Below are 25,303 nucleotides of genomic sequence, written 5' to 3'. Positions count from 1 at the left end.
TCTCCGTATAAGCCTCTGACTGGTGAGATGGCAGGGCTGTTACTTTACTTAAACTGTCCAGATGTTTAAAATCTGAAATGCAGCATGGGATTCAAGGAGGAGTTAGACCATGATTTGGGATTGATCCCGTGAGAATTAGCCACTTTACCTCAGCAAGCATTCCAGCCATTTTAGTTTCCTGTTTGGGGAAACCAACTATAAGGGCAAAATAAAGAGAGAGATGAGCTTGTAGGGACAGGCCCTATGCAGCAGCTAACACAGATATCAGGCTTTCTGACCTCTGTGCATTAGTGTCCTACAGGCATATAATATACACACACACATTGTGAGTTAGTTTAAAGCATTGCTAGATAAGAATTTATTGGTCTAAACTGTCTGTGCCACCAACTACATCTGGTCATCAAGCTGGCATGTAATTAACATTTCCTTGTAAATTACACACCACCAACTGCACCTTTAGACTCCACACACACTACTTAGCTTGTAAGGCTGACAAATTTGGGGTTTACAGAGTAAAGTGTGGGGAAACACTGCTGTTTACATATGTGAGTCCCACAGAACCACATCCAAGCAAGTGTCCAAGCAGTTAATTAAGCGAAGAGATGAGATGAGAGAGAGAGAGAGAGAGAGAGATGAGACTGTTTTAACACTCAAAAAATGTGTTATCTGACATAATTAAGATTATTTTTTTTCTGACACAGTTTAACTCTGACATCTTCTCATATATATATATATATATATTTTTTTTTTAACCATTTTTTTTAAACTATAGTGAATAAACTATTAATGAATGAAATGTTCAAGGTGTCTGAATAAATTTTGGTTTGACTGTAAGCTAATGAGAGTATTGAAATAGTTTTTTGCAAAAGATTAAGTTACTTCAACACTGAATTTATTGGGTTTTACTCAATTTACTTTTGGTTCCTGCAACACAAAGTATTTGCATACTTTAAACAGTTTATTTCACACGTGGATGTGTTGAAAAGTCTCCACAATTAAATTACATTTAGCAAAATAATTAACTTAAATAATTAGAATTGTTAATTAACATTTAACAAACAGAATATCAGATTGTTTTTTGTATTTTTGTCAGATTTAGTAAATGTATTATTATTAAAATATTATAAATTTATTAATACATATATAATATTGTTGGGAATGAGGTCTGTTTCCACAACCTGTATCGTTCTATATCGTTTTGAAACGCAAGATTCCTCATCTTTGAGATTACAGCCTGCAAGCTGTCACATTGTCACCAAGAAATGTTCATTCGTCTGGCTACAGAACTCATTTTAAGGCATTTGACAGGCATGTCTAGAAAAGTGAAATATTATAGTCTTCAAGTTCATTCCATTCCTGTCTTTGGGAAGAGTGCTGGTAATTTAATTTATAGCTCAGCAGGCTTTATTACAACGGACAACTGTTGCTTGCACAAGAGCAACTCTGTAAGAGTTTAGTAAACATTAATTTATCACATTGTGCAATAAAGAGACACTGAAGTCAGAAGTCCTTTTAGATGGTAGATACATAGAGGCAGTTATTGAATGTTTGTGAATGGGGAGTTTTCATGAATGAGTTTGTGTTGATACTAAAGTCCAGTGCAGAAGTATTTGTAAACTAATGATTAAGATAAGCCACTACAATTAGGCAAAGTCAAGCAAATCTTAACGGTTTTGGATTTTATTTTCCAAAACCAACCTGTGTTGGTTCACAGGGAATGTGAATGTTGATAATAAAACACTGTTAATTAGAGTTGACCTAAAACTGAAAATAGAAAGGGGAAAAAAAAAAAAAAACTGTTCTGTAGACCGATTTTCAATCAAATTATATATAAATACAAACTCTGGCCATACAGTGAGAAAGCCTGTTAGGTCCTCTCCACCAACTTTTTTCTTTTTAATAGCAGTAATCCCTCACAGTGAGGCCTCCAGGACTGTCTGACAGCTCTGACTCCAGAGTCAAATACATGGCGCCTGAGAGGGAAATAATAGCTGCTTATGACCTTATGACCTAAACCGATCACTGAGCTAAGTTAACTGGGAAGCCAGACCTATGAGATTTAACCTTAAATGCTGGATGCAATTAATTATAATTATATATAATTATAAAGAATTGATTATTTTATATATACTATATAATTTAAATGAGTGCAAGAAAACATCCATATATTTCAGTATTCAGTTTCATTAATAGTTTCTTATATAAAAAAAAAAAAATAATAATAATTATGTATATATATATATATATATATATATATATATATATATATATATATATATATATAATAATTTTTTTTTTTTTTTTTTTTAAACCTCTTTAGTACATAGACAATACTTTTCAAAAGTTTGGAGTCAGTGTTTTTGTATTTTTTAAGAAATTAATATTTTTATTTAGCAAGAATGCATTAAATGTATTCTGATGGATGTGACACTGAAGACTGGACTAATGGCTGCTGAAAATTAAGCTTGGCCATCATAGGAATATTTTTATTTTACATTTATTATAAATTGTAATAATATTTCACAATGTTACTGTTTTTACTGTATTGTGTTTACTTTTAAATGCAGTCTTGGTGAGCATAATAAACTTCTTTTAAAAAACATTTAACAAAATCTTACTGACCCCAAACTTTTAAACTGTGATGTTTACATTTGGGTGGATTCGTTGTAGTGCTGGTTGAATATAATGTTACACATTTAAACCTTTACTTTCCATCTCATCTCACCAGCCCATTAATGTTTCTTTTGTGTTTTTAGGAGATTTTAACAACTAACCCAAGGTCTTCTTTGAATGACTTAATTGGTTCAAAATCATTTACCACATCTACCACACATACAGAAGATTGTTTAATCACTCAAACTCTGATCAAACAAACAAAACAACAGATTGAATGTATCATACATTAACATTTAATCTCAGATGTGACATTAACATGCCCCCCTACACTGTAAAAAGTAATTGCTGAATCTACTTAAGAAAAACTTGTAAAATTAACTAAATTTGGAAAATTTGTTGATTTAACTTGATTAGGCTGTGTAATGTGAACTTTTCGGTGGATGCAATAGTTAAACTAAGTAAATTTAGTACATAGTACTTAAGAATGTTGAGTGTGCTGTACAGGCAACGCAGCCGCGCCCGCGCCCACGCATGCGCATGCACAATGTTGCGGAACACTGGATTTTGAAGACGACGACGTCGACGAAGAAGAAACTTCAGCTTGCCTCGTGATCTGGATGTGGCGGCACAACTAGGTATGCTTATGATTATGGCCTATTTATAAACCAACGTTAAAAAAAATTAAATCGATTTTAATTTGCTCATTGTGTGCAAAGAGTAAAAGACAAAAAGGCACACTGATGCAGGATAGTTTTGTGTCGAATGAGACCGTTTGAGATCAGTGGCTTATTAGCTAGGTGTATATGACATTCTTCTTTCATACGAATACAATCTGAGTTATATTAAAGTTATATTAAAGAAGTACAGGCTAATTCAATCACTATAAATGGCAGTAATAGTTGCTCTGTTTTTGAAGTCTATAAAAATGCATCTGTCCGTCAAATAACGTGCTCCTCGCGGCTCTGGTGTGTTAATAAAGGCCTTCTGAAGCGAATCGATGCGTTTGTGTAAGAAAAATATACATATTTAAAACTTTATCAAGTAAAGCTTTGGCCAACCGCTCTCCGTATTCAATTAAGGGAAAAGTGTTGAAAGTGCCTCTGCCTATCGAAAGACAAACGCGACCAGGTGCGCGCTCGTCATAACGTACGCATCTTGAATTTCGAAAAGGAACTTTCAACTCTTTTCCACAGAAGGCGATCGGCTGGAACTTTATACAATTTTAAATATGGATATTTTTCTTACACAAACGCATTGATTCGCTTCAGAAGGCCTTTATTAACACCCCAGAGCCGCGTTGAGCACGTTATTTGACGGACAGATGCATTTTTTTATGGACTTCAAAACCAGAGCAGCTATTAATAATGCTTGGACTTTTGATATAACTCTAATTGAACTCGTTTGAAAGAAGATTGTCATATACACCTAGGATGACTTGAGGGTGAGTAAATCATGGGCTAATTTTCATTTTTGGGTGAACTATCCCTTTAATTCATTCTTGCACTGTTGCACATTTCAGTGAGAAGTGATGGCTTAATATCAGTTTGTCCTATTTATTTTTATTTTTTTTTAGATTCTGGCAGAATTTAATCGTATATCTGGCAAAAACCTGCAAACCGAATTCTTACAGAACTGGACCGATTCACTCAACGTTTCATCGATCTTCAGGGCTAAAGGAGGAGACATTGGCTCCAAACTTGAGCTTCTGCACCAGATTGACAATGATGCAAGTTCCTCAGACACATCACTATTCATTTTCTATAGTAAAAACAATTGTTGCTTTTGCTGTTGTTGTCTGATCTGTGTTTTGTTTGTGTCATGAGTGCTAATAAATATTAATGTTCATAACTTTGCAGAAATCCAACGTCAATGCGAGACGAACAGTCGTTCTTCATGGCCTACCACTCCTCCTCGGAGAAGACCCCACCGATTTTTACAAGACATGCTTTGTAAGTAATTTTTTTCTGTGATGTGATGAGATCTGGCAAGAGTTATGAAGGGGGAAAACAGTCAGGACACTGAAACAAAGAAAGGGATAGAGAAAAGAAAGAAAGATAAATTAAGAACTCATAAGAAAAAAAGACAGAGATGAAAGAGAAACAATTGTAAGAGACAATAGATGGGAGATTGGAAATTTAGATGGGTAGGAAGAATAAAGGAAAGACACAACAGATGAAGTCAGTAAGGAGGCAAGAAAAAATATGTAAATGACAGAAAGGAAGTTAGATAGAATAAAAAAATCTGATATTTAATTGATTTTAAAATTCAATCATTGATGTTTTTTGATACCTTTTCAAATAACAAATTATCAGATTTAGAATAGGTTTTTCTATATGTTTTTATTGCTGGCCTTCAGTTTGATTTAATTTCTTTTCTTGCAGTGGTTTGAATGTCATTCCTCCATGCATCCACTGATGTGTCCTGTTTTAAAAGGCCTTTACATTTAGACATAATACAGTGTTGTTAATTTAGTTTTACATTTAAATGCAAGTATGTGCTTTTAAAAGACGTTTTGTGGCTTACATTGACCTAATTTTTTGATATATGCTATTCCTGTTTTTAGGACTGTGATGGCAATGAAGACATGTTCGACACTGCAATCGGTATCATGACAGTGACCTACTCCTTGCATCTTGATGCCACAACAACGGCAATCTTTTTGGAAGGTACAGTGGTTGTGGATAACATTGAAAATGTTCCACAAGCAATGTGTCTGCTCTTTGGGCTAATTTATACTCTAAACTTAGAGCATCCAGCAGCACTGAAGAGCACATTTGATATTCTACAGAGAGTGATTTTGTCCCTTTGCCACAAGTCACTGAAACCTAAAATCCAATCACTAAAAATCGCCTAATGCAGTAATGTTTTTTCATGGTTAACTATTACTGAGTTGAGTTTGAATAGATATGCCTTTTAAGAACTCAAATTGTTCAGTGCTAGTGTTTTACAGATACTTGTTTTTCCAAAAAACTGTTTTAGAATAGTTTTATTAGAAGATAACTTTTAAAGAGAACTGTATTAGAAAATTTGTTCTGTACTAAACTCTGTACCTGTACTTAACAGAATGTTAAGTGTTTGCAAGATTTGCTTTTGACCACTTTGTAAACATGTAAAAGACAAAGAAACATTGCACTTTATTTATTGTAAGTGCAGTATGTACTTTTTTTTCTACATTGTTGTCAGTGGGCCATGTTGACGAGCATACCTTCAGTAATGTCTTTCATATTGTTTTATAGAGCAAATAAACATTCAAGTGTTGTGCATAATCTGTTGTCTTTCTTTGTATTCTCAACTTAGAATTTTAAGTACAGCTTGCTTGAGAAATGTAAGGCAATCAGTTTCCACACATTCTTCTAGTAAAATGAACAAGCAGTCATGTTAAAATAACTGTTTTGTTTGAGTTCTGCTTACAAACCCCAACTTAAATCTGTAAGTTGACTGAACTTTTGAAATTGAGTTACTTTTACTCAAGTTTTATAGTAACCTCTACAAATATACAAGTTAACTCTACAAAGTAGTAGTAAGTAGTATTAAGTCAAAAAGTATGAACTAATTTGCTTGAAAATTTTGAGGCAATCAGTTTCCACAGCTTTTCTAAGTAAAGTCAACTTATTACTTTTTACAGTGTAAAGCATCATCTCAATTTCATTTACCATGTGTCAGTTTGTTGCTTCTAAGCAATCTTGTGGTTACTCTAGAGTCTTTAGGGGTTTTAAAATCATTTTCCTCCTCTCACATATAACCAAGCTTACACACATCAAAACCTGTTATTATTGCAGACTGAATAACTGCAGGGCACTGAAACAAACATGATTACAGCAGTTATTTGGGTATGCCACATAACATCCAAGTTTATTAAGCAATACAGATGAATTTTAGCATGAATTTTAACACTTCTGGATACTGTATTAGATGCTAAAAGGCTCAGAAGGCTCAGATGAGAAAACCACAGATGAGCGAGGTAGACGATATAGACAGGTGGACTTTAATTACATTTTATATATAAAACTGATGAATGTGGCCTTATAAACTTGCTAAATGAGTAATATTTTCTTTAAATCAAGAATACCACTACGGTTCAGGCATGATTTAACCACACTCTCAGACCTGCTAAGTGAACCATGAGGACTATAATATCTGGAGTAAGCTATAAAATAATAAAAATGGACGCCAAGAAAAGGATAACTGCCGGCTCTTTAAAGTTTGCGCTGAATTCATAAATAGCCTTTTGTGTCCTCTCCTTGTGCAACACAGGGTCAAAGGCCCAAAAGACCAGTCATATTTGGCTATGAACCCAGGGCTTGATTAGCCTCAGTCGCCTTCCAATTAGCTTCAGAAAAGTCTGTTCACATACTTACGATTGTGCTTGGCGTCAGCGGCATACAATCTCTGCTCTCATGTGTAGTCTCGCCAAAAACGTTCTAGCATGGATGCAAGACAAATGGGTTATTAAAGCAGGGCCTGTTTAAAAAATCTCACTGTACTGCCGACAGTCTTCTCAGCCACCAATTAGAGCCATTCAGAGCAAAGAGGCAACATGTTGTTTATAATGAAAATTTATCTTTAATCGGTCCCCCTTTATTCAATACAGAAAGGTGTGTGTGTGTGTGTGTGTGTGTTTTGCACAGATGCAAATGGTTGGACTACTTTTAGTTGCACTAAACCAGTTCCAGATTTCTTAGAAGACAGAATGTTAATGGTTTGCTTATGTCACATGATCAGTCTTCCACTCTGTTAAGTCCATTTGGGCCTCCCGATACATTGCATTAAAAATCCTGCACACTTTCGAACTCAGCACTTCAAAAACCATTACGCCACTCATCTACACATTCAGAGCACACCATCTATTGGCCTTAATACAGAGCGAATTCTTACCAGCACTTGGAGACGCTGTAATTCAAAACAAAACGATCTGGATAAAAGATTCTGTTTCTTTCATCGTTTAATATTTTGGCATGCGATAAAGGGTCTTGGACGTCAGTTCTACGGGTGTACAATTCATATGAGACATAAAGGAAAATGAATTGAGAGCAGATGGAATAGTGCACAGGCCCAAATCACAATTCACAAACATCTGGGTTAAGAATTAAGCTTGGGAAATGTTCTCTGGTGGTGTGGCAAGGTGAAATGAATTCATAATCAGTGGCATTAACTTTCGATGGAGAAAAGCAATGCAATTTACCAAATGCAGCCATTGTCACACAGATGAGGCAGCACATCTGAGAACCATATTGTTCATGGATGGACAACACAAAGTGAGTTTAGTGAGTTGTTAAAGGGTTAGTTCACCCAAAAATGAAATTTCTGTCATTAATTACTCACTGTCATGTAGTTCCAAACCCGTAAGACCTTCATTCATCTTAGGAACACAAATTAAGATGTTTTTGATGAAATCCGAACATTTTCATAGAAAGCAACGAAATTATCACATTCAAGGTCCAGAAAAGTAGTAAAAACATTGTTAAAGTCAGCGTGACTACAGTGTTTTAACCTTAATGTTATGAAGCAACGAGAATACCTTTTGAGCGCAAAAACAAAATTAACGACTTTATTAAACAATTTCTTCTTTACCCTGTCATTCTTCTTCAATGTTTACGCTGTAAAGACAGTGCAGGCTTCCAGGTTCTACATCAGAACACCGGCTCACGTGTTCACGTGAGCAGCACGACACATGCATGTGATGCTGATGCAGGAGCCGGCCAATACTGAGTTGGGGTTCTGACGTAGAACCCAGAAGCGCTGAACATATATAGCATAAGAGAATGACAGGGTAGAGTAGAAATTGTTGATTAAAGTTGTTATTTTTGTTTTGTTTTTGCACACAAAAAATATTCGCTTCATAACATTAAGGTTGAACCACTGTATTCATGTTGACTATTTTAACAATGTCTTGACCTTGAATGTGGTAATTTCATTGCTTTCTATGGGAGGTAAAAAAAAAATTCAGAGTTTATCAAAAATATCTTAATTTGTGTTCTGAAAATGAACAAAGGTCTTGGGAATTTCATTTTTGGGTGAACTATCCCTTTAACTGGTGACTACTTTGACTGAGTCACTGAATCAGTTGAATAAACCCAATCTCATGAGAAAAAGTAACTATTATGAGGCAATTTTGTATGAATTCGTATGACGTTATTAATCCGGAAACAAAGTTTTTAGAAAGGAAAAAAAAAAACATAAGCATGAAGGCCCACCCTTAACCCCATCCCTAAACCTAACCGTCAGTGGAGCACAAGCAAATCATATGAAAACATACAAATGATTTTGTGTGAATTGATATGAATTTGCTACCAATACACCAAAATGTAAAATAGGTATTTAATGCAATTTTAATTTTAAGGGTGTTTTGGTCAAATTTACAAAAGAATCATTCAAAATAATCTGTGAAACGATTCAACCAGTTTTTCTAAAAAGGTGTGGGTTCTTAGTGCAATACTCAACTGCTTCACTTCAACATAGCTATATATAATATATATATATATATATATATATATATATATATATATATATATATATATATATATATATATATATATATATATATATATATATATATATATGTATATATGTGTATATATATATATATGTATATATGTGTATGTATATATGTGTATATATATATATGTGTATATATATATATATATGTGTATATATATATATGTATATATATATATGTGTATATATATATATATACATGTATATATATATATATACATTTATATATATATATATATATGTATATATAATATGTATATAATTTATTTTTTGCTATTTATGAGAATAAAAAGTCAGTTATTATGCTTTGTAAGGAAAGAAATTATAGAAAAAGTTTCCCATAAGGAAATCGCTCTGATAAAAAGCGCTAAACTTGAAAAATGTCCACCATTGAATTTCACCCATATGTTTTTACCTTTTGTAAGCTTCTATTCAGCTCCATGATGCATTGATATGCCTGCAACACATTTCCTTGTTTTCCTGCTCACTGACAGCAAATGAATACGGCAACCTGACCTCAGCCACGCACATGTATGCGCTAATGAATAATTCACAGTCATGCATATTTCAGCCACATGAAAGTCTTCTAAGAAAAGGACAACTCTGTTTTTCATTCATTTTCTCTTTCTCCCTGCCAGATAGGCAGTTGTGAAGTTCAACGAAATCACACCTGTAACAGTATATCGCTCCAACTATCTGTCCCTCGATAAACAACAAAGTGCATGGAGAAAACCACTAAAAGGTTTGTTCTGATGCTGGCTATGTATAATCAGCAGAGGGTAATGATTAAAAAACTTCACACACGTTATGCAGCACATAACGACTTGCGTATGACTCCACATGCACAGCACAGTTTCACAACCAACAGTTTCCAACTGTGAGAAGAAACACATCATGAATTTTTTGACAGCAGTGACATTAAATTCGTCAAATGCTAGAGTGAGCAAATGAAAAAAAACCTTGACGTACAGTGTTGCATATATATTTATACATGCAGTGAATGGGATCATTTAACTCCCATTCCTGTGCACCCATTACCAGATTAACTTTACAGACAGCTTCAGGCGGCCTCGCTCTCCCAGCATCCCGCACTCTCCCTCTGTTGTGGGCTGCCGGCAGTTAGAGGCGAAGTGCACATGTTGGTGTTTATTTCCATTCTGTCATGTGTATGAATCTGATTACAGGTCACTAAGTCAATATTTAGCTTTTGCGGACGGATTGCAGGCGGTCAGTATATTTTGCTTCTTGCCACTTCTCCCAGCATCTGCTGCCAGAAGCCTGCGTGTAAAAATCAAAAGTGCACCACTGTGACAAATATAAAGACAAACAAACAAGTTCAGAGAGGCTGTGTAAAACAGGGTGGCATTGCGTCTGTTGTCCTTATTAAAATGTGATGCATAAATCTTCGCTCTCATATATTGCCTTTATAAAATGATAACAGTACCTAATTAGATATGTTGAAATAGCATTCGTCTTTAGGTATGGGAACATAAATATGTTTTTTATGTATTTATAACCATTTATTTATTTATTTATTTATTAAGGAACCAAATGATTTTCAAGACATTTGTTCCATTAACGGCATGTGTTCAAATGGACAGAACATCGCACTACAATAATAATGGTTCCCTGCATTAGCACAAAACATACAGCGTGAACAGGGAACAGTGAATCAAAAACATACAGAGTGACCATAAAATATGATTCGTAAAATCATTCATTTAGATCTGATCCACTCTTATGTACTGAAATACAGGTCATTTCAAGCTTGTCACGAACTGAACCTTAAGTCATTCATGTCGTCATGCCTGAATTAAGAACTGTTACTGTATTTGTGAGACCTAAATAAGTCTGCTCACTGGCTGTTCATATGACATTTTATATTTCAGAGATTCACATTATGTGAATTATTTTTACTATTTTTTTTTTTCAGTGGTATTTTTATTCTTTATATGAATCATTCTTCAGAAGAATCGTGCTTCAGAAGATTTGAAATATAGTGCAAGTTGTATGGATTTTTCGCTTTTTGAACCTTATGAAAATGTATTTCTACACACCCACTGTAAATGTTTCTCATTGTGAGCTTTGGTTAGAGGTGGCTGAAATGCAGCTTTATGCACAACAAGTTGGGACTCCAGAGACACCAGAGGCTTCATATACCTGTTTGCTGCCCTTTAAATACAATTAATTTGTTTGACAGAAACTTTCTTTAATAAGCCTTTATCTCTGCTTTATCATATAAGTTTATCTTATAAGTTCTTCTGTGCTTCATTCACAAATCTTTTGATAGTTCAATAATCTTTATTCAGTTTTCGCAAAATATTAGTTGCCTTTACCAAGACATTGCACCATTTCATGCTTTTCATCTTCAGAAATATCTGAATAAATAACTTCCCCATATTGCATGAGAACTGTGGCTTGCTTAATAATGTGGAACAACCTCTTTAAGTATGGTTCCCTTTCGTGGGAACTATCGACGCTACGTAGCGTCTCGTTCCCTTACTCAGGGAACAAGGGTTACACCAGTAACCTGAGACGTTTTCCATTTACCTAAGAAGACATGGCATGTTAATGTATCAATTTCTACAGCATCAGTAACATTTTACATGTTTGTATATATAAAGTCTCTGTAAACCATTTCATTTTGGTAATTCGACAGATGGCCGTACCGTATGTAGATGTAACCTCTCTCATCTACATTGTAGACCACCAAAAACGAGACTTGGCTTACTGTAAGATAGCATAAAGCATTTCCTCTGGGCCTCCTGTCAGATCATTGTAATTTAGGTACAATGTGTGTGGTGGATTGGTTTTGTGTGTCTCGTGAGAATTAAACAGAAAGAAAGACACTTTAGGATGTTTTTCTAATTACTAGTTTCATTAGGTTTATATCCAGCTTTCCCAGCTGTTAATACCTCCCTTTAAATGTTATAAATAACCAGAAGATTGGACTCTGCATTGTCTTTCTGATGTACGAGGGGTCGGGGTAAATCAGTCAGAACACAAATAACATATGTTGATTATTATGTTGCATAAAAACTCCTAAATTGGTGCATCACCAATTGGTCGGCAACTCAAAGAATTTGTTCAAATAAGCCTGAGGTGCTCACATCATGGACACACACGCAATAGGGGCAGTTTCTGTATAACACATCATGGTTAAACTCTGCGCCAGTTTAAATTCTGGCCCTTAGGCTGAGGGGATTTAAGATTTATTAAAAATAGAGCGAGTATTTTTCTTTCAGTCATGACTCTATTTAAGGGGTTGCACTGCACAAGCAGACCACACACGCTCCGTCCCATACATGAATACAGACATATGTGAACACTGCGGCAAAAACGCACAAGCTCACAAATCAGAATGAAAAGGAATTGTTTTCTTTTCTTATAGTTTTTTTTTTTTTTTCCAAGTCTCTTTTCCCAGAGTACTTAGCTTTAGTAATGACAGGTTACAAAGTGAACTAGTAAAACATTGTCAAACTCCCTCTGGCAAACCCTATAATGTAAAAAAAAACAAAAAACAACATTTATTAATAGTTTGGTGAATTAATAGAAAGAACACAATGTGAATTCAGTTTAGATTCAAAGCTTTAGTTCAGACTATACATTTATATACTGTATTGTGTTTAGGGAACACAACAATCGCTTTTATTACAAGAATTCAATTCCATAAAATGTTCAAATGATTTGCTAAAACTGGTTGTATGCAAAAATGACAGTATGACAGCTTAAAACAATATTACAGATATTTCACAGAAGCCAAATAACAGATAGGACTTTCAGGTATTCTTTTCATAAAGCGCCAAGTTTAACATCAATGTATGTGAATTTTATATATGATTTATATTAATACTCCAGTTATCCGTTTGCCCCTAAAACACCCTAAAAAGTTCCTCAAACTCTCAACGCCTGCCTTCGTTTGCAGTGTAATAGGTGAACAACACGCAGGAAATAAGATCAGCCCCCACCACCAACTCAATTTCACTTAAACTCACACACACATCTGGAATTCATTGTGAAGCAGGGGAAAAAAAGCGGAAAATGAGAGTGAGGAGAGACTGTAGATTGTAGCTTGAGTTTGGTCCCCTGCCTTACATTTCCTCTGATGCTGAGATACTGTTGTGTGCCGAAAATCTCCTGGTGGTTTGTTTGCCTGACATTTTTGGAATAATGGAGGCATTTTGGGAGGGAAACAAATAAGACATTCACACACAACCCTGCTCAAAAATCTGAGTTAATGCCCAGACAGGGCTATTTTTCATAAACGTTTCACTGATTGTCTTAAATCGAAATGCGGTAACAGAGGCTTGTGCAGCCAGAAGCAAACAGTTTCATTACGGTAATTCAACAGATGGTCGTACATAGATGTAGCCTTTCTCATCTATGTTGTAGACCACCAAAAACGAGGCATGGATTACTGTAAGATAGCATAATGCATTTCCTCTGGGTCTCCTGTCAGATCATTGTAATTTAGGTACAATGTGGGTGGTGGATTGGTTTGATTGGATTGTGCCTTGGTGAGAATTAAAAAACAGAAAGAAAGATACTATAGCATGTTTTTCTAATTACTAGTTACATTAGGGTTATATCCAGCTTCCCCAGTTCTTAATATCTCCCTTTAGATGTTATAAATAACCTGAATTCTGGACTCTGCATTGTCTTTCAGATGTATGAGAGGTCGGGTTTAATAATAGCATGGTAATAGTTCAGGAAAACTGGTATCAAGTTAAACAGACCAAAGGGAAAAGCATAATTGTTTGGATCTCCATTCATAATCAACAGGCCATTATGATAGAGGCTGCAAGTCTCTCTGCTATTAAGTGTACTTGGGATCAAAGCAGCTTGCTATTCAGATAAGGCTGAATGAGAGCAATTTGATTGGTGCCTGATTTGGGAAGCAAACAGATTTTCTCAGTGGATAATTGGACATGATGTCACATTCCCGCCATTTTGACCACTCCCTTCTTGACCTTTTCCAAGCTGTTTTATTTAAAGAAAAAAAATTCTTGAGGAACTAACAAAAACATGCCGTTTTGGCAGACGAATCAGCTAACATCCCTGAAGCAGAAATAGCTCCTCCTTTTTCTTACCAGTGGAATTGGAAACACAAGAAAAACCTTTACTTTGTTTTCTGAAGTTTAATTTCCGTACTTTGCTCTAAGTGTTCCCAGCTGCTTTCCCCCCTTTACGTAACACTTTACTCGGCAGGGTTCTGTCTTAACAAGGGTGCCGCACAGTCCCTGGGTCCCAACATTTATTTTGCACATCACTTCAAGTCAGCATGCAAGCACTGGTGACTAAGCTTAGATTTAATAACCAAAGAGTTGAGACACAGGGTGAATCTGGTACTCATTGTTGACTGAAACTTATATCTCACTGTCCAACAAGTCAGAGATCTGCAATGAAAGCATACATTTAGTTTCTGAGCTGCTAGTGGCACCAAAATAAATAAAAAATCAATAATAAACAAATAAATAAATAATGACTGCTTTCAAACAGGTTTCCAAAGAATCCCTCCACATCAGACAAACAGAAATCCCTGCCTCAAACTTGAGCCATTGCTTGAGCCAGTGTTGCTGTTGTCAGGTGGACTGGAAATAAATACAGCAATGCATGAGAATAAACATATGACTTATATTATATCCACATAAGGCTTGGAGATTGAAAAGTGTTTTAACAATGAACAAATTACACATTTCACTTTTATTACATACTTCTTTTGTTGGGATAAACATAAAAGTCTCCTTTCATTCCTCACATACACATAGACATAAAAGAAGACTTAATTAATATGTTGTCATATTATTTAATCGTTAATTGTGGGGGAAAAAAAAAAAAAAAAAAAACGTGGCATTGCTTATGCTGAAGTCAACTAAAATATTTTAGTTGATTTCAGCAGAAGCAATGCCAAGTTTTTTTTTTTTTTTTTTTTTGTTTTCCCCACAATTATCGATTTATAACTGTGCAAGAATGTCAATTCACATGGATAATAATAATGCAAAAACATATGTTTTAACATCTGTCATACAGTTTCTCTTGATAACTCTGTAGCATAGCTGAGAGATTCAGTCAGTTTACAGCAGTCATCAACTGCCTTCCACAGCAGCTGATAAGCGTCACCACAAACTCTTTTTGCACTTGTTCTGTAAATGTGCAACAGTTTTTTGGCCGTGAGATTTTTCTAAATAAACCATTGAAATCTGCAGCTGCTTTTGCAAGAGTCTCCACTATTTATATGTAAACTTCTGGCTTTATTAAAAAATAGTAAACAAGTGGTTTTAATGTGTGACACTGGCTGTTGGCCAATGTAAATGCTTTTGTTATGATAACAGGCTAATTTCCTGTAGTTAAGATTTTTGTTTAACTTCAGGCCTATTCTCAGCCACTGCCTGGCAAGAGCCTATAGAGCTCTAGTTTTGTCAGACTCTTAACCTTAGCTGTAAGGAGCATACCAGATGTGGCTTCTTTAAGCAAATTATTAGCTGTTCTAGTACATGTAGCTTTCCAGCTAAGTATTTCCATCCTATTTTTGGCAAAGGGAAGAAGACGACATTCCACTGTGGTAAGATCACTTTTTCCCTGACACAGTGACAACTCGTGGTTCTTAATCATTTATCTTCATGGAATTCTTGTACTAAGGCAATTAATGTAACTTTACTCCATCTCTGCCTCCCGTTGCCCTTTCTGCTTTCAGACATCCCAAATTGGAATGGAAATAATCTGCAAGGCGTATCATGCCTGGAATATATAAGAAGCTGTATGGATTCCCAATGAAGAATAAAGGCAGGCTTGTTTTAGGACACTGAAATTCAACTATAAATACTATATTCAGCCATAAAAGCAGGGACAAGACCAAAGCACTTGGCCATTTCGTATATAGTTGATATAAAAAAACAGTAGTTTTGATAAAATAAGCATCCAGTGCTATTCTGCAAAGCAACTAACCCTTAAAACTGCTTTCCAAACAAACTCCTCTTTATGAGTCATTTTATAATATTAATGTGTAGTGTTATATAACTGCTTTGATTTAGTTTTGCTTTGTTGCTATGTTATGAATCTCCGCCCACGGAGAGATCACTAAGAGACTTGTTATTGGTCGGCGCTGCAAATTTGTGTCGATGTTCACCAAACTTGAACCCCACAGCAAAATTTGCATAGCTACACTCTAAAAAATGTTTGGTTAAAAACAACCCAAGTTGGGTTGAAAATGGACAAACCCAGAAATTGGGTTGTTTTAACCCAGTGGTTGGGTTAAATGTTTGCCCAACCTGCTGCGTAGTTTTATTTAACCCAACTACTGATTAAAAATGACTATATGGCTGGCTTAAAATGAATCCAAAATAGGTGAGAAATTAAAAATCAGACACATAATTACTAGAGGCAACAATAATAATCAAAAGGTGTACATTTATTAATAAGCAATTTAATAAATGTTTATTGTTTATTATTCATTATCTTATTAATAAATGCTCATTTATTAAACATATTAATAAATGTTAATTTCCAGCATATTTTGGGTTCATTTTAAGCAAGCAATACAGTAATTTTTATACAACAGTTGAGTTAAATAAAACTACCCAGCACGTTGGGCAAACATTTAACCCAACCACTGGGTTAAAACAACCCAATTGCTGGGTTTGTCCATTTTCAACCCAACTTGGGTTGTTTTTAACCCAGCATTTTTTAGAGTGTTAATTTCAAGTTCATTAGATGAAATTCTTTATTGTAAAATTTCACAGAGCAGCGGTAAAAGTGACCAAACGCTTACTTTTCACCAACCAGTCATAAAAAGTCAAGCCCCGTCCTACTTTTTTCTTTTTTTTCCCTAGTTGCACTTTGAAATGTTATAGTTTAAATGTGTAATAGGTTCCAAATGAGGATTTACATTTAAAGACTATAGTTATAGTTATTGTCTATATATTTGTTTAGACAACATGTTTGAGTTTTCACCCTATAAGGTCTTCCATAATGTCTTCTTTATTACTCCATTTCCTCTTGTCTGTCAACCCTCAGGACTCTGAGGGCATCTAAAATGACACAGAGCTGAGGGTGCCAGCATACTGGAGCTGATTATTCCACATCGTCCGTCTCTTTTGCCAACAAGATCGAATTACCATCATAACTGGCCGCCCCTCCAGCCCGGCCCTGTAATCTCAGCTGGCGGATTAAATTTCATAATCTCTGCATTTCTTAAAAGGAGTTACAGTGTAGACAAGACATTTATTCTGCACATGTGGCTGCATCAACATGGCATAATGTGTTATGCAGCTAACATGGGGCTCATGATCTTTGCGAAGGAATGAAGGGGGCAGGGAATTCACACGTGTATCATGTTTTCATCATCATTACCTTGAGGTCCTGTAGGGAGAGGTTAAAATTTCCAGATCCTGTGAGAGTCCGAACCAGATCTGAATCATGCATCAAAACATCTGCTGGGGGATTAGAGACTGACGCTGAAGATGTAAGGTGATAACTACGGCATAAGACAAAAGGTGAAGTGTGTCATTTCCACACCACTAGTGGCAACAAACTGAACTGCAGCCTTTTAGACGTACATCATAACATTAACATCAACCAAAGTTGTGAGTACGAGTTTGGAATATTTGTTTATCCAATCAATGAACTACAGGGGGAGTGTTAAAAAAAAGACAATATTTTTTCCAATTTACATTTACATATATTAATTTAGCAGATGATTTCATCCAAAGCAACTTGCAAATGAGGAAACAACTGAGCAGTTCTGTTGCCAAGAAATTACACTTAAACTTAAATTAAAAAAACTTGTTTACCTTCTGATCTAACATTAGACTCACTAATTAAACAGTATCTTTTAAACATCACAGTTTATTTATAGTGTTAGATATGCTACATACAAATCCAAATTAATATTTCAACTCTGTATATCATGTCAAAGTTAAAGTTTTATTGAAAAACAACTGATCATCTTCTGTCCTTGAAACTAAAAGATGTGAGCATATTTTACCAACAAAAATGGTAATATTTTAATAATAAGGTCAATTTGTTAAGTTAATGCATCAGATATCAGGAACTAATGATAAATAATGTTTTACAATATTTATTAATCTATCGGTAATAGTATTGTTCACTGTTATAGTATTAAATTATACATATATTGAAATGTTACAAAATTTGTATTAGTACACTATTCTAAGAATATAATGCTAAATTAATACTATAGTATTAGTACATTACTGTTTTTTTTATGTTACTGAAAGTCTTATGCTCACCAAACTTTATTTGATCAAAAATACAGTAAATGCAGAAATATTGTGAAATAGTATTACAATTTAAAAATAACTGTTTTCTATTTTAATATATTTTAAAATGTAATTCATTCCTGTGATGCAAAGCTAAATTTTCAGAGACATTACTCCAGTCTTCAGTGTTCCCGAAGTCTTCAGAAATCATTATAATATGCTGTTTTGCTGCTCAAGAAACACTTATTATTCTTATTATTAATGTTGAAGTCAGTTGTGCTGCTTATACATTTGTGAAAACTTTACTGTCACTTTTATTAGTCCTTGTTGAATAAATCTTAATATCTTAAATGTATAAATGCTAAAAATGAACATTAACCTCAATGAACAATACTTTTACAGCATTTATTAATAGTATTTCTATGTCAGCAACTGCATTATCTATTATTAACGTAAACATTCTTGTTCATTGTGTCTGTGGTACCCTCAAGATGGCACTGCTCATTGGGAACAGGCACTGTATATCTGCTTATAAACCCTGTTTTGTATTGGTGAGTGCTTGAAAAAGAGGCACAGGACACATGTACGGCTAAGGAAATATTTACAGTAAGAATACATACACATTATGGCTGATGAACCTTAGTGAACTCTCCCAGACTACAGTGAGTGCTCTTAAGAGGTGGTGGGTCTGATATATTACTTTAAACAATCAGGGCCAGCTGAAGGTAGGCAGGTCTTAAAAATGGCACTTGTGTAAACATTTAGGAACAGAAACAGTGTCTGAGGGTAGTTAACATCTCGTGGGTCTTTACTAACATCGTGCTGTGATGAGTGAGTGAAACGGAGTGCTTCTTTCTGATGTCGTGGTGTTTATCTCTATATTACGTGGTTTATTAAAGAAAATAAACATTATACAGCTTAATAAAGATACTTGAAGTGCCAGGAGGGATTTGGGATTGGGCTGGAGGGCTTCAACACGCACACTAAAAAGAAATTAAATCAACTAAACAAGCGAAAGCAAAACCAGCACTTTTTATTACAATTTTACATCTAGAGTTTTCATGTGCACTGTTCCAAAATGTAGTCCATACTATCAAAACAAAAACACAAAAAGTAGGGAGACATCCTCAGACATACACACTCTTAACAAGCTCATAATTGGGCGCTGCATGATGACTTCCTGTCAGAGCTCCATGAGGGATTCTTGTTCTTGACTCCGCTGATGACCCCAAACCAGAAACCTCAGCTTTCATTCCTCTGCCCTTGAAATATGCCCTGTGGCTTTGAAAAGCTCTCCAGTGCATCATCAACTGGCCAGTTTTTATGTCGCAGGCGTCTGCCTTCATCCGGTGTCCCTTGTAGCACATTCTTAGCCGAAACGCCAGCGTTGTATTACTTGTCTTGTATACTGTGAGATAAATCCAATCTTATGCACATAGACAAAAACAAAAAGATAGACAAAAAGATAAGCAAAAAAGCACAACTGCTTTGATACTCCGTAGAAAAGACGGCTACAGTTAAAGCCTTCCACTATGCATTCGCTCCTTTGACAGCAAAGAGAGACTCTGAGGTTTAAAGACAGATTTTACTGTCAAAAAATGTTTAGGCCTACATTTTTGCGACAGGAGGTTGACAGCCTTTAAACCATTTAATGTGGAGAAGCAGGATAAATCAGAAGGTAAGTGCCTTCATGGAATGTGCTAATAACAACCAGATCAAAATCATGTTTATCACTGGCAGCTTTTAAGGGAGGCGATCCCTCATCTGAGCAGCACCGAATCTACTGTCTGCACAGCTAAATGCCAAGAGCCGTCAGCCAGCATGAACAACCTGAGGGAGAGGATCACTCCTCCAAGGCTTAGATAAAGTCGCTTAGTGAACGCAAAAAAACGAAACCAAAAACCCAATATCTGCCAATATAATCTTTCCTGGAATTCCTTCCTTTCAGAATAACAAATATTCGTTAGATGAAATAAATATCTTTCACAGAAGACCCAAAGACAAAGTTTCATTGCCTCAACTGAACTTGTAATTAGTTCCACCAATTGTTTCCCAAGTGAGTTCTCACAGACAAGAGGCAAGCCAGTGTAATCCAGGATGGCTCAGACCAAAGATGCCTAATTCCTCTGAGCCCCTGTTTCCCACTGACGACAGAGATGAGACAGTGTCATTATTGTTCTCTCTCTCCCTCTCTCTCTTCTTTTCTCCCTCTCACAGTTTCTCCAGCTCCATTTTTTTCCCCAGTTGGAGGGTGAACAATAGGTCATTCATGCTCCCCTGTCATCCCTCAGTGACATGAAACTGCAGAGATGCCCCTGGGATCTTGATTACAAAATATAAAATACAGATGTACTGCAACAGAACTCAGCATATTTTTGTTTTGTTTTCACCTTCAGGCTCTTTTTTGACCCAGTGGTTGATTTTTATTGAAACTAACAGATTTCCAGACAGGGATTTTCAATGTTAAAATATGATAATTCATAATAAAAAATATATATCTTTAAAAAAAAAAAAAAAAAAAAAAGCTATGACACTGTAATTAAATGATTGAGAAATAAACATAAACCATTTTAATATTTATCATTTCTAATAAATTTGGCGCTAATAAACTTTTTTAAAGTTAGTGTACTAACTTAGTGTACTAACTAGTTAGTGTAGTTTAATAAGGAGGCAACAGTGCTAGTGTGTTCAAGAGGACATATGAGACGTGACAGATGTGATGTGCGAAGAAAACAAAGACAAATCAAGGCAAATATCACTTATGAACAGGATATTATTATTCTATGTAATTTCCAGTCAGCTTTGATTTGTGTCAAATAATTTAATAAAAATGTGAAATATTACTTGTGTGTATTTAGGATACATAATGAAAAAAGTTATTTTCAACATCATTTCCATCTCAGAACAGAATGCTATTGAATGCAATATATCATTTGAGATGTGGTGGAAATAAATAAATAAATAAAATACCAAAGGCCAAAAAATGACTAGTTAATTTTTATTGAGTGGAAAAAAGCAGCTTGGACATTCTTCTAAATATCTCCTTTTGTATTTCATGTAAAAACAATGTAATACATGTTTGAACAGACATGAGGGTCAGTAAATAATGATAGAAATTTCTTCTTTTTTTTTTTTTTTTTATGAATTTTCCCTTTAAATTTAGAATCAACATAAAACTCAACAGTTTCCCTTTCTCCACCACCATAAAAAGCCAAGAACAACATGAAAGCATATTCTTAACTTTCAGATGAGAAAATGAGGTGATCTCCCATCACAGGAGACTCCACCAAAACCTCTTTGGTTTCTTATATTAGCATCAAAGGTCGCTGTGTTCAAAGACAAGCATGAAGATAATTCCTGAATGAATCAGATCAGGTACTTACGTAAACACAAACAGACTACAGTACAAAAAGACATTCCACATAAACGATAAGATTTAAAGTAGGCAACAATCTTTACGGACTGAACTTCAGCTTCGAATAATGATTTGCAGGTTCCTAGAATAAGCAGCTTGAGATCTAGTCATGGCAGTAATATAAAGCATAGTCAGTTGGAGGATATTTACAAAGCCCTGAAACCATCCTGTGCCTGTAGAATTGAAAGCATTCTCTGCAATTTTATTTATACATTACTGAAGTGAAATAGTTTGCCTTGCTCATCCTCCTCTGTTTAGTGTGACTACTGTGTGACATTTAGTGGTTTACACAATGGGCTCAGAGTTCATTTTGCCTGTTTTACTTACGTTTAATCTTACATTTACAACTTATTCTTTCTTGCTCCTCTCTCTTATTTTTGTTTCTAACACGGCCTGTGTTGTCTTATCCCATAAATGGTTAATGACCCCCCTGTAGCAGAAAAGCTCTGAGACTGAGTTGTTTTGGAGAGAGGAATAGTAAAATTTACTGCTTCAACCAAGCAACTCTGGACCACCCGGCTCGGAATAACACATAATACAATCCAGAGCTCTCTCTCTCTCTCTCTCTCTCTCTCTCTCTCTCTCTCTCTCATCCTTTTACCCTTTTACTTCATGTCCCTCGTGCTCTCATCTGGTGTTCCCCCTCCTTCGATCTACCTATATTTGGGATCCCTTGATTTGCTGGAATGTTCTGGCCCATGATGTTACAACAAACATCATCTCCTGCAGACCGCCTTGAGCTGTAATTTATGACACAGCAGACTAAATCCCAACCTATGAACTGAATCCTGGTGTGTTTCAAGGGATGCTTGTCCCTGCATCTATCATATCTGGTGGTGTCAGCTGAAATGAAACTTTTTGAGTACCTTCACTTTCAGTGCATTGCAGTCCTCCAGATGTCTTTATGTCTCTATGATGTTCCAATTATGATGGCACAAAATATTACAATGATGTCAAAACATTTGTGTGGATCCTTAAACTACGGGTCCATGAAATGTGTCTCTTCTTAAAGGGATAGTTCAGCCAAAAAAAGAAAATTCTGTTATCATTACTCACCCTCATGGCATTCCAAACCTGTATGGCTCTTATGTGGAACACAACAGGAGGAAGTTTGAAGACTGTGCTGGTTACTCTTTTTCATGCAAATACAATGAATTAAGGACTTGAGCTATTAGTAAGGACTGCTCAAGGTAACTTTATTTCAGTAGTCCACTGGCTGACATGTAGTTCAAAGTTACTTTTAGTAGAATGTCTAAAGTGGACTATCGAAATAAATTGTAACCCTGTAGGGTGGGGTTGGGTGGGGGGGGGTAGGGGGTGATGGGAGGGGGTTTAGGTTTGCAGCTGACTTTATTGCATATGCATTTGTAATAGTTTCCCTTTCAGATGCGAAATTTCTGGGAGGAGAGTATTTAAATGAACCACGCAATGAGATTTACTAATGTTTGCGCTAGTCAATTTACTGGTATTTGCGCCATTATTTAACACCCCATGTCTTAACCAATTTTGCGACATGGCTGCAATTGTTGCTGCTAGGAGGAGACATCGCAGAGGACAGAAAGCTTGGTAGAAAGGAGAAAATATTTTCCACTCATATTAATTTATTTGGAATGCCAGAGGAAGACGTTATCCAAACATATAGTTTGCCTATGAGCATCAGCTCTGCGACCCAACGCTAATTTGTAGCCTGACGTGGTCATACTCAATTCTAGTTCGAATATGAGTCTGATACTGCTCCATTGGGCTTTGATAATGGGGGCGTATTACAACCGATCCAGGAAAGACCTCAATTGGATAGACCTACAACCAATCAGAGCTACAGAGTAAGTGACGTATGTTGAGCGACGCATAGTTGTCAACAGAACTCTTCTTAGCGACCATCGGGGCCAGCTGATAAATCAAACTTTTGCTGAATCCCGTAGGAAGGACGGCAAAGACATTTTTCCCATCGACAAATGCGCTGTCGATATATCTTCTATAACGGACGCGATGGCGGAATCTACACATCTCAGTTCTTCAACAACAGCCATCATTGTTGTAAACTAATTGACCTTTCGCAAAAACTCGCCCCCCTTAGTTACTGTTGCTTTGTCAGACAAGCCATGGCGCTGTCACGCCACACAGAGTGGAAAGTACACCGCGGAGCAAAGAGGAAACTGACAACACATCGACAGACGAGACAGAGCAGGTTACTTATGATATTAAACAAAGTCCCAGCTTTCAAACTGTGTAGTTTTTAAAAAGATTCAAACAATAAAAACCGTTTTGTGGCTCTTTAATGTGTTGTGACCATGATCGTGACAGATCGCTGTAGTGCCTCAGCTCAAGAGGCTCGTGAACCGATCACCTCTTCCCACTAGTCCATTTATAGCATCAAATAAACATGAATGAACATGAGAATGAATGTTGTTTCAATGTTGTGTCAATATGCACAATTTTTCAAGTTTAACTCCACCGATGTTAATCTTCTAACTCCTGACTGCTTTGTCGGACAAAATAGCGGATGCGGCGTTCTGATTGGTTAGATCGCTTGTCAATCAAACTCCCCAAGCGCTCTTTGATGACGTGGCTGATTACGTTTCTGGTGATAATCTGTCAATCATCGCCCTGACAATGTGATTGGTCCGAACAGTTTCTGTTCGGGCATAATTACTCCTCTATGGATCGATTCCAGACCGAACTCCCCGACCTCAAAATGTTGTGGGCGGGGCTAAGTTCGGCTGGCATCCAGGCTAGCTAATTTGCACTGCTCTTGTTAGAATGCGTTGGTCATTATGTAAATAATTTGACTGCATCTGTGTTCTTTCATTTGTGCGTCAGCAGTAGATCACGTGCAAAACTTGCCACTCCCATCAGCGCATTTGTGGAATTGCACTCTCAGGCTAATGTGCCCCGTTTAGTAAATGTGGCACTTGATTTTACAGTGACGTAGTTACACATTACTACATGTTAATGATAATAACAGCAAATTATGCATAATTACAAAGTAACTGTTTTTAATGGGAGAAAGTGCAACATGCAATATGGCGGAATAAGTCCCACCTTCTAAATAAGATCCAATCGCCGATTGGTAAAGTCATAGCGTCACTGCAGTGGCCGTTCCTATAGAAACAGTCAGACACGTGCTTCCGAAATGAGACACAAGATACGCGCATTTAGGACTGCGCATGCTCATTAGCTTGATCCAGCCTGAAAAATACAGGTTTTTTTGTCATGATTTGAGTGTTTAGAAACAAAATTTATGAGACAGTTGTTGTCAGATTATATTGGTGATTTCAAATATGAAATTTAACTGAAAGCTTGGCAAACAGCTTTGGAGAATTTTATGTTTCCCCATTCAAAGAGATAGGAGCTGCACTTGAATGCCAGAGAGGTGTTTCAAAGATGGCTGGCGAGTGAAATGACTTGCTTTAAAGGGACTTTGACATGACCACAACTCTATAGTAAGAACCTGCAGTTAATTAATATTACTCAGTACTTATTTAAGTACAATGTAACTATGTCACCTTAAAATAAAGTGTAAACATAATTTTATTTTACAGTACAACTGTAAAATTAC

At 35.8% G+C, this 25,303-nt stretch overlaps 1 long non-coding RNA gene across 1 annotated transcript; it reads left to right on the top strand.

Annotated features, from left to right (window-relative positions):
- The first annotated feature begins 3,167 nt into the window (after positions 1-3,167).
- On the top strand, positions 3,168-5,934 carry LOC137035070 (uncharacterized). The gene is made up of 4 exons (XR_010897015.1): positions 3,168-3,251; positions 4,190-4,342; positions 4,473-4,565; positions 5,180-5,934. It is a non-coding gene; the product is annotated as an uncharacterized lncRNA (long non-coding RNA).
- The last annotated feature ends 19,369 nt before the right edge of the window (positions 5,935-25,303 follow it).

Source organism: Chanodichthys erythropterus, chromosome 13, assembly GCF_024489055.1.
Source record: "Chanodichthys erythropterus isolate Z2021 chromosome 13, ASM2448905v1, whole genome shotgun sequence".
Taxonomy (NCBI): Eukaryota; Metazoa; Chordata; class Actinopteri; order Cypriniformes; family Xenocyprididae; genus Chanodichthys; species Chanodichthys erythropterus.
This window is presented reverse-complemented; position numbering and strand designations above follow the sequence as displayed.